Below are 15,424 nucleotides of genomic sequence, written 5' to 3'. Positions count from 1 at the left end.
CATTACATCTCTTCTCCATCCCCCATAAAAGCAACAATTTGAAACATTAAAAAGTTAGACAATGCTCAATTCTCCACAAAGGAAAAAACTTACCATTAAAAGTCTAGACACTTGAATTCATAAGTGTAATCATCACCTTTCAAATGCTAAGCATTAAGTTCTTTTTATGTTCCGATTTAGAAAAAAAAGAAATACACACAGGACTCTCAAAGTTTAAATCTAAATGAAATAATTAGTCAGAACCACTCATCATCTTCCCAAGCAAAAGATATTACACCACTGATCCTGAACAACAAATGACTCTACCTTTTCACAGACGCTTCTCTATCCCTCAAATGTCCTCCATGCTCCAATAACTCTTGATTCACCAACTGAAATCTTTCTCTTCCTTCAAAGTAGCACTGAAATGGCATTTCTTCCACAGGACTTTTCCAAGTGCTATCCTCATAGTGCTCTGTCTTTTATGTACTCTCCTTATATTATTTTCCATTAGTATTATTTCTGTAAGTTTGTCATATAGGTGGGGACCATGCCTTATTTAATTTTTGGATTATCACAATACCTATCACAAAACTCTACACAAAGTAGGTATTTAATATTTGTTGAATTAAATTGAATAAGGAATCTCGTAATTTTTCAGACTGGGTAGCAGAATGATATATAGTTGCAAGATGTTAAAAAATAAAGTTTGGATTTTTTTTTAAAGAGATTCCTATGCTTGACCCTGAACTTATTAAAATTAACTTAAACCACTTCATTTACTCAGCATACTGATTATGATGGTTTTGCCACACATGTAAGATTATACTAGGATTTTGTATGATCTGAAGTGGAAACAAGGCCCAGTGGATAAAGGGGCATCCTTTCCTTTAAGTCAGGACAATTCATGTTTAACACTTGTCTCTAACACTTGCTACATGATATTTCAACAACCCAGCTAGCAGCTCCTGTGGGGGGTGTAAAACTAACAACAACCAGCTCATAGAATGCTGCAAGCCCAGGTTCTTTTGATCTGCTTTACTAAGGAAAGCAATGTTAAGGGGTTAACAATCTCAATTTAATCCAGCATACAAATATCATTCACTTAGTTCAGGGGAAAAAGCCAGCACCCTGAACTTCAGAGAAAATACAAATTACAAACACAAACAGACCAAATGCAATTTATAGTTACCAAGAGAACCATCAACATCTGAGTTCAGCCAAAGGCCCTTACAGCAGCTGCCCACCTGTGCCTCCAGGAGTTAGAGCCTTAATCAAATAGCTCTGTTCTCCCTTTTTATTCAGTTTCAGACACCATCAAACGTCATCTGAGTGACCAGAACTTAGGCTCCTAGGACTGGCTCTGTTGTTAGCACCTCTCTTTATTGGCCACACATGAAGCACCATCTTAGTTACTAATTCACACCCACATAGGCTTAGCACCTAATAGATAGGGGTTTGGGCCTGGGGCTTAGCACCTAGTAAGACTCAATCAAAGACATTAAATTAATCAAAGGAAACAAAGGCCAAACTCTTCAAGGATCCCCAATACACATGACAATATCATTTAGTATCTTAGTGTGCCATCATTTAAATAATACTGCAAATTCTAAAATACTGGACCATGAACACTAGGAATAAGGTTCATGAAATTAAGCAAATAGACAAAATATCCTAACTAGAAAAAAAATAAAGGCCCTTTAAGACCAAACTCAGAGAATAATAGAATCTCAAAGTTAGAAAGGACTTTAGTGGTGATGTAGTCCAAATTGTGACTGAGCAGCACCTCCTCCACACAAGCAGTCATATAAACTTTTCCACTTTGAGAATTCAGAAGCACAGTATCTCCTTTTTTATGTTTATGTTTGCTGATATAGCAAGCTAAAATAAGGTCTACAGTGTCTTGGATTCTCTCTCCTCCTCTGGCTCTAGAATCACACCAAATCAAACAGGAAAAATTCTTGATCACATGATAGCCTTTCTGGTATCTGAAAACAGCTGTTGTCTGCACCCCTTCCACTGACACCACCGAAATCTTCTCTTCACCAAGAATGTCATAAATCTTGATTAGAACTCATGGGGTAGGGTTGCTAGCCATCTTATGACCCTGGCAACATTCTTGTGATCTTATCTCCATTGTTCTTCCTAAAATGTGGCCAAAACTGAACAAAGTATTCCCATTGTAATCAGGGAAGAGGATAATGGAGCTATCACTTCCTCATTTCCTACATTCTGCAAAGGTTCCTGGATTTATTAGAAGTTGGAGTCAAATCCAAATTCTGCTATTTACTAAGTATTTGACTTTGGATGAGTCATTTGGATTTTGTTTTTTTCTGTTATCAAATGATATGTTTGAACTAGATTCTTATTTGTATCCCCAGAGCCTAGCATAGTGCTTAACACATTTGATACTTAATACATGGTTATTGATGAAATGACTAATTACTGATGTAGTTCATATAACCTATAAATTCAACCTAAGATTTAATTAGTCTTTTTATTTACTTAAAAGTCACATGGTTGACTCATATGGAATTTACAATCCTCTTAAATGCTCTTGCCTTTTGACATCTTTAACTATTATGTTTGAATAGTCATGTGAAAAAATAAAATAAACTATCACCTAGCCATGTCTTCACATCCAGTAATTATTTCCTATCATTTTAAGCCCAATACTTGACAGTTATTATTATTTGTCTAATGGTAGCCATATAGACCAATGGGAGGGCAGGGAAAATTGGGAAGAAAAAAAGGGGAAAAACTGCAATTTACATGATAACTTTAGATATATTCAAAAAGAATAGTAAGTTGCATAAAATAAATTCGCATTTTCATGTGCAGTACAGGCAGGTAGTAGGGAGGGCAGACTGGGCTAAGTGGCACTCAGAATACATACCATCTTCAAGTGGAGGGGATGCTACAGATGGGGAGTACCTTTGTAACTCAAAATCTATTGCAAATGAATGTCGAAAGATAAAAATAAATTTAAAAACTTAAAGGACTAACCTTAATACTAGGTTAAAGCAGGGGCAGCCAGCTTTAGGGATAAGAATGAAGGAATTTACTTTCCTAGTCAGTAATTCACAAGACAACTCAACTGCAAAACAGTACCATAGACTTTAGAATCCTCTCTGTGGTATCTATAAAATCATCTTATGAACCAGATGTGCTGTGGGCTAGTAATTATCCATTCATAGAGTAATGCATTTCACATACCCATTTTCAAAAATAATTATAGACAAGTGTTATCTTTCATTATAATAGCTGGTATTTATGTGGTGGTTATAATTCGCAAAGGACTTTATATATACTTTATTACATTTGATCCTGACAACAACAAATACTACCATTCCAGGTTTATAGATAATGAAAATAAGATTCAGAGGAGTTAATTGACTTTTATCCCAAAGGTAATAAGTTCTTGAGTTGGTATCAAAGACATAACAAAATTGGGACAAGTGGCTTTTCACCAGGGCACCAAAATTTAGAGAGCACTGAAAGAAGCTACACTTGTTTAGCAACATAGAACCAAACAAGCTTGGGTTTTTTTTGGTGAAGGTTGGGGAGAGGGGCAACATCTGCATAGGAGGTGTCAGTGTTTTTGGTATAAGTAGATCTATTAAAAATAGTATTTACCTTTATATGCATAGAGGATGGGGGGATACCATAAAATTTATTTTTATTTTTTACTATAATCTTAAGCATTTACAAAGCAAAGAAATAAGTAAAGGATTTGAAGATTTAAAGACCTAAGAATGAATCTCACTAAATCTCTAAATGTACTGAAATATGTAAATAAACATATCATTTACTTTCAGCTACAGCAAGCAGAAATTTCCAATGTATATGTAAGTGAGAATTAAAAATGAAAAAGAAAAGTATTGTATTAATAGCATCTTTGAGGTAGCAATTATCCATATGTGGTCTTAGGTTATGCTGTTGCTATTTATTGGATTTTCCTAGTTGTTTATGTTCCTAGAAAAGCTTCATAAAAATATGTGGTGACTAATGCTTCAAAAAATTTGTCCATAATAAAATAAATTTAACTTAGCATTCACCAAGTGAAAATTAATACCACTACGGTTCCTAAATTTAGTTATTTAGTTTAAAGGAATGTTTCCGAAGTGCTTCATATGATTTAGAATTATTGATAAAGCAAGGATATTTGTAAAGCCGACCTCCTATCATAGAGCATCTTTCACTATTACATTTTTATCCCAAAGAATGTAAAGTATATTTCTCTCCATCTTGGAACTATGAAGATGCTCATCTTGTTCATGTTTCAAGATATATTCATTGTGAAAAATTCTGGCCACATTGAAACTTGGTTCTGCCACCAATTAATTCTCACAAATAATGTCAATTTTTAAGCATTCTTTGATTAGTAAAAGGATGGATTAATTTAAAATGGACTCTTGGAAGGATGTGAAAATAGGAAAGGAGGGACAGGGAAAATGACTATTTAAAAATACCTATAAATGACCCTGGGCTGTTTGTCTTTCACTTTTGAAGAGGACCAATGATGTCCTGACTGGTAAATTGTATTTAAGTAAGGCAGAATTGCCAGAAGTCATCAGCCTCAGTCTTCCAGAGTTATCAAAGTCCAATAGCAAAACAAAAGTCAAGATGATTGACAATGTACTGGGATGAAGTGAGTGACCTTGGCATCTTCTATTGTCTGACCAAGCTCTAAGCACTCCACTTCAGCTACTTTTATAGTCATTGGAACAAATAGTTCTCATTTATGTATTCAGTGTCACATGCTTGGGGCATATATCCTTCTAATTCACGGAAGGGTTTGAGGTCTGTCAGTTACAAGCAACTTGGTTTAGCCCATTTGCTGAGATGGTTTTATCAGGGTGTGGACAGTGCACATGCTACTACTTCTTAGCACAGGTTAAGTGACTGGTTAAAGGCTGCTCAGTTATATGGCTGAGACAAGTTTTAATCTACTTCCTCTAACTCATAATCAATGCTCCACTCATTGAACCACACTGTCTCCTATAATGACCTTTTTCCCCTACTGAGCTTTTAAATTAGACCATCCGTGTATTTCTCTCTCATGAACTTACCAGGTGAACCACATCCTAAAGTTAGATTCCCCAAATGCTCAGGAATTCTATTACACCTCACTTCTTAAAATATTTACCCTAGCACCTAACAATTCGTATCAAAGTCATTATTACTTGCCTTTGACCAATAATAAATGTCAAAACATTTTTAGCATTCTGAAGAAATTTAATTTACTATTAATTCCAAGGTTGTGTAACAGAGGAAAAATAATTCATTAAAGCATTAAATACTGCAATGCTTTCCATAATTTTTGTCTCTAATTCAGTATTTTTACTAATGTGTATAAAAACTATGAAAAAAATACATTATATGTGCATGTACAAACACATATATTTATGTTTCAGTGCATATATGTACATTTTCATACAATATACACATATACAAAATGTGTAGGGAAAATAGAGCTAGAGATGTGAGAATGATGAGAAAGTCTCTCCCACCCACTCACCATGGAAGCAGAGAAATTTTGTAGAAACACAAAATTACAAAACTTTATGACATATTTCACACTATCTGATCTACTGACATTTTACTATTGTTATATGTCAATATATCTCTGGAGAAAAATATTTATTTTGCCTGGAAATGCAGACTATAGAAATAAAACAAAGAAAACACCTAACCTTGTAAGATTCAGGTTATTTTCATCACTCTCAAGAAACACTGAATTAGTTATGAGTGGTTAGCGGTGCATACTTGGGATCAAGAGAGGCAGAGGGCAAACACTTTTTTTTTAAAATTTTTTATATTTTTATTTTAAAACACTCAGTTTCACAAATTTTTTGAGTTCCAAGTTTTCTCCCTCTCCCTCTCCTCCCCCCTCCACTTCAAGATAGCATGTAATCCAATACAGGTTCTATGTAAACCTTCACATTAAACTTATTTACACAATAGTCAAGTTGTAAAGAATAATTGTAACCAATGGAATGAATCATGAGAAAGAAGAAACAAAACTAAGAAAAAGGAAAAAAAAAAGAGAGCAAATAGTGTGTCTCAATTTGCATTCAGATTGTATAATTCTTTCTCTGGATATGCATAGTGTTTTCCATAATGAGGCTTTTGGAGCTGTTTTTGAACCTTATATTGCTGAGAAGAGCCATATCTATCAATGTTAATCATCACAGATACCGTGTGTCTATAATTGTGCATAATGTTCTCCTGGCTCTGCTCCCCTCAATCAGCATCAGATCACATAAGCCTTTCCAGGTTATTATGAAGTCTTTCTGCTCCTCATTTCTTTTTTCATTTATTTAATATTTTTATTTTCACAAGAGTTTGAATTACAAATTTTCTCCCCATTACTAACCTCCCCCCTCAATACAAAATGGCATATATTCTGATTGCCCGTTCCCCAGTCAACCCTCTCTTCTGTCACCCCACTCCCCCTCATGCCCTTTCCCCTTACTTTCTTGTAAGGCAAGATAGATTTCTATGCCCCATTGCCTATATATCTTATTTCTAGGTGCATGCAAAAACTTTTTTTGAACATCTTCTTTGAAAACTTTGAGTTCCAAATTCTCTCCCCTTTTCCCTCCCCACCCACCTTCCCTAAGAAGGCAAGGAATTAAACATAGGCCATATGTGTATCATAATGCCAAACTCTTCCACAATACTCATGTTGTGAAAGACTAACTATATTTTGCTCCTTCCTATATTATCCCCCTTTATCCAATTTTTTCCCTTGACCCTGTCCCTTTTCAAAAGTGTTTGCTTTTGATTACCTCCTCCCCCTATCTGCCTTCCCTTCTATTATCCCCCCTTTTTTATCTCCTTCCTCCTTTCCTGTGGGGTAAGATACCATCTGAGTGTGTATGGTATTCCCTGCTCAGATCAATTCCTATGACAGCAAGATTCACTCATTCCCCCTCACCTGCAACCTCTTCCCTCCCAACAGAACTGATATTTCTTGCCACTTTTATGCGAGATAATTTACCCCATTCTATCTCTCCTTTTCTCCCTCTCTCAATATAGTCCTCTCTCATCATTTAATTTGATTTTATTTTTTTAGATATCATCCCTTGATATGCAACTCAACCTGTGCAATCTGTGTATATGTATAAATATATATATATATATATATATATATATATGTGTGTGTGTGTGTGTGTGTGTGTGTGTGTGTGTATTCCCTTCAGCTACCCTAATACAGCGGTCTCATGAATTATACACATCATCTTTCCATGTAGGAATATAAACAAAGCAGTTCAACTTTAGTAAGTCCCTTGTGTTTTCTCTTTCTTGTTTACCTTTTAATGCTTCTCTTGATTCTTGTGTTTGAAAGTCAAATTTTCTATTCAGCTCTGGTCTTTTCACTGAGAAAGCTTGAAAGTCCTCTGTTTTATTGAAAAACCATATTTTGTCTTGGACCATGATACTCAGTTTTGCTGGGTAGGTGATTCATGGTTTCAATCCTAGCTCCATTGACCTCTGGAATATCATATTCTAAGCCTTTTGATCCCTTAAGGTAGAAGATGCTAGATCTTGTGTTATTCTGATTATGTTTCAACAATACTCAAATTGTTTCTTTCTGGCTGCTTGCAATGTTTTCTCCTTGATCTGGGAGCTCTGGAATTTGGTGAAAATATTCCTAGTTTTATTTTTGGGATCTTTTTGAGGAGGCAATCAGTGGATTCTTTCAATTTCTATTTTACCCTCTAGCTCTAGAATACCAGGGTAGTTCTTGATAATTTCTTGAAAGATGATATCTAGGCTCTTTTTTTGATCATGGCTTCCAGGTAGTCCAATAATTTTTAAATTCTTTCTCCTGTATCTATTGTCCAGGTCAGTGGTTTTCCCAATGAGATATTTCACATTATCTTCCACTTTTTTCATTCCTTTGGTTCTGTTTTATAATATCTTGATTTCTCATAAAGTCACTAGTTCCACTTGCTCCAATCTAATTTTTAAAGTAGCATTTTCTTCAGTGGTCTTTTGGACCTCCTTTTCCATTTGGCTAATTCTGCCTTTCAAGGAATTCTTTTCCTCATTGGCTTTTTGGAGCTCTTTTGCCATTTGAGTTAGTCTATTTTTAAGATGTTATTTTCTTCAGTATTTTTTGGGTCTCCTTTAGCAAGACTTGTTTTTCATGGTTTTCTCTCATCATTCTCATTTCTCTTCCCAATTTTTCCTCTACTTCTCTTACTTGCTTTTACAAATCCTTTTTGAGCTCTTCCATGGACTGAGACCTGTTCATGTTTTTTATGGAGGCTTTTCATGTAAGCTCTTTGACTTTGTTGACGTCTTCTGGCTGTATGTTTTGGTCTTCTTTGTCATCAAAGAAAGATTCCAAAGTCTGAGTCTGAATCGGAGTCTATTTTTGCTGCCTGGCTATGTTCCCAGCCAACTACTTGATGCTTGAGTTTTTTTGGGGGGGGGGTGTATGAGTACTTGTAGAGTAGAGAGTATTTTGTTCCAAGCTTGAGGGGATGCGCTGTTCTTTTCAGAGCTATTTCTCACAGCAAGCTCTGCCACACCAGCACTCCTCTTGCCCCAAGAACGACCAACCCAGATTGCAACTCAGATCTGAGTGGCCTCTGCACTCATGCTTTGATCTGCCATTTAATTCCTCCCACCTGATGGGCCTAGGGCCGGAAGCCACTGCAGCTGTAGTTCTGTACCTGTATCACTTCTGCTGCCAGTGGGGCTGTGGCTGATCCACGAACTCCTTTCACTCTGTCCAGGAAGCTTTTCCCACTAACCTTCTGTGTTGTCTTTGGTGTTTGTGGGTTTTGAAGTCTGGTAACTGCCACATCTCACTGATTCAGGGCACTAGGGCCTCTCCCGCCCAGCTTCCAGTCTGGTTGGTCCAGGGCAGGCCATGCTGGGCTCTGCTCTGCTCAGCTCCCAGCTTCATGTGCTATAGACCTGACCCAGATGTCATCCATGCTGTCCTTGGCTGGAGCCCTCTTTCCCTCTGCTACTTTGTGGGTTCTGCAGTTCTGGAATTTGTTCACAGCCATTTTTATTGGTGTTTGGAGGGTCCTGGGGGAGAGCCCTAGGCAAGTCCCTGCTTTCCAGCCAGTGTCTTTGCTCCACCTCTGACGTTCTCCTCATTTCTTATAGCACAGTAACATTCCATTACATTCATATACCACAACTTGTTTAGCCATTCCCTAGATGATGGCATGCTTTTGATTTTCATTTTCAATTCACCACCACAAAAAGAGCTGCTATAAATATTTTTGTACATATGGGTCCCTTTCCCACTTGTGTTATCTCTTTGGGATACAGCCCTAGAAGTGGTATTGCTGGGTCATAGGGTTTGCACATTTTTATAGACCTTTGGGCATAGTTGCTGGGATGCCTCTTCTCCTGCGCTGGACTCCTGCCACCACAAGAGAGGCCTATTTCCCTGGCTTCCTGAGCTAAAAGACTACTGAACCCCCACTTCTGGCTCCTCTATTCCAGTATTTCTCCTAGGGCAGTATTCTATTGGTTATTCAAGGCAGGGATGAGAGCTCTTAGAATTTACCTGGTCATCATGGCTCCCAGAAGTTCAAGAAGGTGAGTTTCACACTTTTAGACTGCGAGATGATAGCCCCAGGACTAGCTATAGCTGTAACTGCTGCTGCACATTCTGCACTTCTGTCTCACCTAGCTCTGACAGACTCCTGTCCTGTTTCAAAAGGCCTGGGGATCATCATCATAGCTGTCTGACTGGGCCTGCTCCTGTTCTTTTGTGGTGCTCTCGTACGGTCAGGGGTATTTCCACATGCTCAGAACTCTCCCAGCCTGGAGAAACAGATCCCTCTCTTTCCAGATTCTCCTGGCTTGTAAATCTGCCACCCTCTCTCTTGTAGTGCATTCTACCTCTTTCAATTCTGTTCAGATTCACTCCTTAAGAGGTGTCTGAAAGAATTTGTGACAGAGTTCAAGCATGTCCCTGCTTTCACTCCACCATCTTGGCTCTGCCCTCAGCAAACACTTTAAAGACTAGTGAATGCATTAAAGTTACTTAAATGTTCCCCTGCTCAGAGTTCATTTTTGCGGCTACTCAAGAAAAAACAAAACTCTCTCTACCTTTTAAATTTGTATTCTTTCCAGAGATTTTGCCTACTACTAATATACAAATGTACTTTGCACTTTCTTTGGCTCCCAGAGAGACTCATTTTGGTGATATAATTTATTTCAGTCTAGTTATATATTTTCAATAACAGGGTAATGGCTATAGATTCCTTCAGTAGAAAAAAGCAGAGTATGCTGGTCTATACATATATACTGAGCAAAAGTATATAAGGCCAAAATATAAATACAGTTGTTCTCAAAAATGTGAGAGTGAAAGACTTGACCTTTTTACCTAAGAGATGAAAGAATGAATAAGCTTAAGTATTTATTGCATACTGTGCTAAATTCTGGGGGTAAAAATACAAAAAGTAAGCAAGTCCTCACCCTCAAGCAACTTAGAGTTTATTGGGGAGAGGAAAAAAAAAAGAAAATAGAAGGAAGTGCTGCCATGGAAGCGCCTACTGGTCTGGGGAGTCATAGGATGGTCATAGGATATAGTTAATTAACAATGACAAATCCTTTCTAAAACATTAGTACTTTTGAATTGATTATTGCGAAGAGAACAATAAGTACAAAGTAATGGTGCATAGGATACCTGTAGGGCAGATGACAAAATATCTTGGATAGATATCTTGATGCAGTGTAAGTTATGGTCTATTCTTGTCTGGTTCCAACTAGATACAGTAGGCTAGGCAAGTTTGCATGTATTCAAGAGGGCTCAGTCCTAGGTCATGTGTAGAAAGTTGACTAGATTAGCTTTCTCATGGACTGACAGAAAATAATTCTGTAGGTGCAATGCAAAGGGTACTTGTAGAAGTTCAGAGGAAGTCTTGGAAAGATAAGATCTTCATCTATACAAATACAAGGGTTATACTAACTAGTCTCTCAAGTCTCTACCAACTCTAATATTGAGTATTCTTTATGGATATAGGAACTGTGTTTTCCCAAAGCAAATTGGAGGCACACAGTCCAGCAAAGGATCTTTTCTAAATCTTATTAAAAAGGTTTCTATTTCTGAAACCAGGAGTTTATATATAAATGTATCTCTGACAGAGCCAAGATGATTCATTTAAAGCAGGGACTCAACTAACCTCTTTCCTGAACTCCTTCAAATACATCTAAAAAGTGAATCTGAACTAATTCTAGAGGAGCAGGATCCACAAAGAGACAGAGTAAGGCAGATTTCCAGCCCAAAATAACCTGGAAGTTTGACAGGAAAGGTCTGGAGCACTGCTTTGGCAAAAGAGCACAGTCTAGCATGCAGAGTATACCAGCACAGACCTAACCATAGCAAAGGGAAAGCATAACTCAGGGGACTGAATCACTGGAATCAATGGTGATTTCCAGAACTCTCAGACAACTTAGAAAGTCAGCAGGAGGTGGGTCTGTTGGAACCGGGTGGGAGAGAAGTGCAGTCCTGATCAGGGCTTATGGCAGTGGTGTCAACTCCTCCTGGGGCTATCAGCCCACAGATGGAATGTTTGAAAGTCACCCATTTAAACTTCCAGGAGCCAAGACAGTGGAATAAGCAGTAAGTTGCTCTCACCCTCCTTTATGGACTTTGAAAAAGCCAGAGAATATTGTCCCAGGAAAAACCTGGAACAGTAGAGCCAACGGAAAGACGGGCTTCAGCAGTCTTTTAACATGGGAGGCTAGGGGGATTGACAGGAAAGGTCCTTCTTGCTGTGGGTGAAGGGGACCAGTACAGGACAAGAGGTGTCTCAACAAGCCAGGAGCAAGCCCCACCCCAGCAGACCGGCAAGAGATCCTGAGCCCCAGAGTGGAGAAGCAGGCAAGGGACAACACCAGGCACACACCAGCCACCACCACCAGCTCCAGCTCAGTACCAGGTAAACTACCGGAGAACTACATCATCCAACTGCCAGCACCTGTGGCCCCAAAACACAAAATCAGTACACAGGCCCCAAGTCCCCAGGAAAGAAGTCTGGGACAGTGCCCACTGGACACCAGAAGGAGAAATCAAGTTTGAAAGCCAGACAAAGGCAAATAATAAGAGCAAGAAGCATCAAAGAAAAGCAATGCCCATAAAGAAGAATCTTGGTGACAGGGAAGATCAAAACACAAATTCAGAAGAGGACAACATGGTCAATATACCCACATCTAAAACCTCAAAGAGGAATATGAACTGGTTTCAAGCCCAAAAAGCCTTGGAAGAACTCAAAAAGGATTTTAAAAATCAAATTGGTGAGGTAGAAGAAAAATTGAAAAATTCCTTAAAATACAGTTGACAAAATGGGGGAAAGTCATGGAAAAGTCAACTCCTCAAAACGTAGACTTGACCAAATGGAAAAAGAGGTACAAAAGCTAACTGAAGAAAATAATCCATTAAAAATTAGGATTGGGCAACTGGAAGCTAATGACTCTACAAGACATCAAGAATCAAAGAAAATCAAAAGAATGAAAAAATAGAAGAAAATGCAAACTGCCTCATTGGACAAAAAAACTGACCTGGGAAATAGATCCAGGAGAGATAATTTAAGAATTATTGTTCTGCTTGAGAACCATAATGAAAAAAGGAGCCTGGAAATCATCTTTCAAAAAAACACATCAAGGAAAACTTCTCTGAGGTCCTAGAGCTAGAAGGTAAAATAGTCGTAGAAAGAATCCATCATTCACCTCCTGAAAGTGATCCCAAACTGAAAACACCAAGGAATACTGTAGCCAATTCCAGAATTATCAGATCAAGGAGAAACTACTGCAAGCAACCACAAAGAAGAAATTCAAATATTGTGGGACTACAGTCAGGATTATGCAGGACGGTGCAGATTCTACATTAAAAGATTGGATGGCGTGGAATACAATATTCCATACAGCAAAGGAGCTTGGGTTTTAACCAAGGATCAACCACCCAGCAAAAGTGAGCAAAATCTTTCATGGAAGAGATGGATATTCAATGAAATAAAGGACTTCCAGACTTTCCTTATGAAAAGACCTGAGCTCAATGGAAAATTTGAACTTCAAATACAAGACACAAGACAGGCATAAAAAAGTAAACAGGAAGGAAAAAAAGAAACATTATTCAACAAGGACAGACTGTCTACACCCCTACATGGGAAGATGATACTTATAACTCTTGATAACTGTGTCTTTACTCCATCATCTGGAAGGGAAACACATAGGCAGAGGAGGTGGGTTTACATTGATTTTGATGTGATGATAAAAAACCTAATTAAGCAATGAAAAAGGACTATTCTGAGAGAAGAGAAAAGCAGGAGGCAGAAGAGTGTAAATTACATCATATGAAGAGGCACAAAGACATTACAATAGAGGGAAAGAAGGGAGGGAGATGAGCATTGTTTGAATTTTACTCTCATCTGATTTGGATCTTGGAGGGAATAACATACTCATTTCGCTATAGAGATCTAAATTGCCATATAGGCAGTTGGAGGGGAAATGGGAAAGAAAATGGGGGGAAGATAGAAAGGGGTGAAGAAGTAGTAAGGGAAACAGGAAAGAAAAGGGAATGGGGCTGATACAAGGGAGGCCCTATTGAAGGAGGTGGTGGTCAAAAGCAATACTCTAGTGAGGCTGGAAAGGGAGAAAGGAGAAAGGAAAATGTAAAGGGTGGGGAGAGATAAGATGGAGAGAAAGACACAGATAGTAATTATAACTGTGAATTTGAATGGGATGAACTTTCCCACAGAACAGAAGTGGATAGCAGAATGGATTAAAAATTAAAATCCTACAATATGTTGTTTACAAGAAACATATTTGAAACAGGGGGGTACATGCAGGGTAAAGGTAAAGGCTAGAGTAGAATCTATTTTGCTTCAGCTGAAGTAAAAAAAAAGCAGGGGTAGCAATTCTGATCTCAGACAAAACAAAAACAAAAATACACCTAATTAAAAGTGATAAAGGAAACTATATCTGCTAAAAGCCATCAGATACAATGAAGCAATATCTTTATTAAAATATATGCATCAAATGGTATAGCATCCATATTCTCAAAGGAGAAATTAAGGGAGTTACAGGAAGAAGCAGACAGCAAAACTACACTAGCGGAGGATCTCAACCTCCCTCTATCTGAACTAGATAAATCTAACCACAAAATAAACAAGAAAGAAATTGAGGAAGTGAACGGAATTTTAGAAAAGTTAGATATGCTAGACCTCTGGAGAAAGCTGAATGAGGATATAAAGAAATATGTCTTGTTCTCTGCAGTACGTTGGACATACACAAAAACTGACCATTTACTATGTCATAAAAACACCACAATCCAGTGGAGAAAGGCAGAAATATTAAACATGTCCTTTTAAGATCACAATGCAATAAAATTATGTGTAATAAAGTGCTATGGAAGGATAGACTAAAAATCAATTGGAAACCAAATAATCTAACCATAGAGAATGAGTGGATGAAACAACAAATCATAGAAACAACTAGTAACTTCATTCAAGAGAATGGTAATTATGAGACAGCGTATCAAAACTTATGGAATGCAGTGAAAGCAGTTCTTAGGTCAAGTTTTATATCTCTAAATGCTTTCATGAATGAAATAGAGAAAGAGTAGGTCAATGAATTGAGCATGCAAATAAAAAAGCTAGAAAAAGAACAAATTAAAAATCCCTAATTTAATACCAAATCAGAAATACTGAAAACAAAAGGACAGACTAATAAAACTGAAATAAAGAAAACTTATAAATAAAGCCAAGAGCTGATTTTATGAAAAAAAACAATAAAATAAACATTTGCTTAATTTGATTTTAAAAAAGTAAGAAGAAAACAAAATTACCAGTATCAAAAATGAAAATGGTGAATTTACTACCAATGAAGAGGAAATTAAAACAATACTTAGGAGCTCTTTTGCCAATTGTAAGTACACAAATTTGGTAATCTTCGTGAAATGGATGAATATTTACAAAAACATAAATTGCCCAGAGTAACAGAAGAGGAAGTAAAATACTTAAATAGCCCCATCTCAGAAAAAAGAAGCCATAAATGAACTCCTTAAGAAAAAATTTCCGGGGTCTTATGGATTTGGGGAGAATTCTGTCAAACATTTGAAGAATAATTAATTCTGATACTATATACACAATTTGGGAAAATAGACAAAGAAGGAGTCCTACAAAATTCTTTTTATGACACAAATATGGTACTGATACCTAAATCAGGAAGAGTCAAAACAGAGAAAGAAAACTATAGACCTGGCGGAGCCAAGATGGTGGCTGGTAAGCAGGGAATAGCGTGAGCTCTGTACCGAGTCCCTCCAAAAACCTATAAAAAAATGGCTCTAAACCAATTCTGGAATGGCAGAACCCACAAAACAGCAGGGGGAAGTAGTGCTCCAGCAGAGGATAGCCTGGATGGTCTCTGGGTGAGGTCTATCCCACACGGAGCTGGGAGCTGG

This window comes from Trichosurus vulpecula, chromosome 9, assembly GCF_011100635.1.
Source record: "Trichosurus vulpecula isolate mTriVul1 chromosome 9, mTriVul1.pri, whole genome shotgun sequence".
In the NCBI taxonomy this organism is placed as follows: Eukaryota; Metazoa; Chordata; class Mammalia; order Diprotodontia; family Phalangeridae; genus Trichosurus; species Trichosurus vulpecula.
This window is presented reverse-complemented; position numbering follows the sequence as displayed.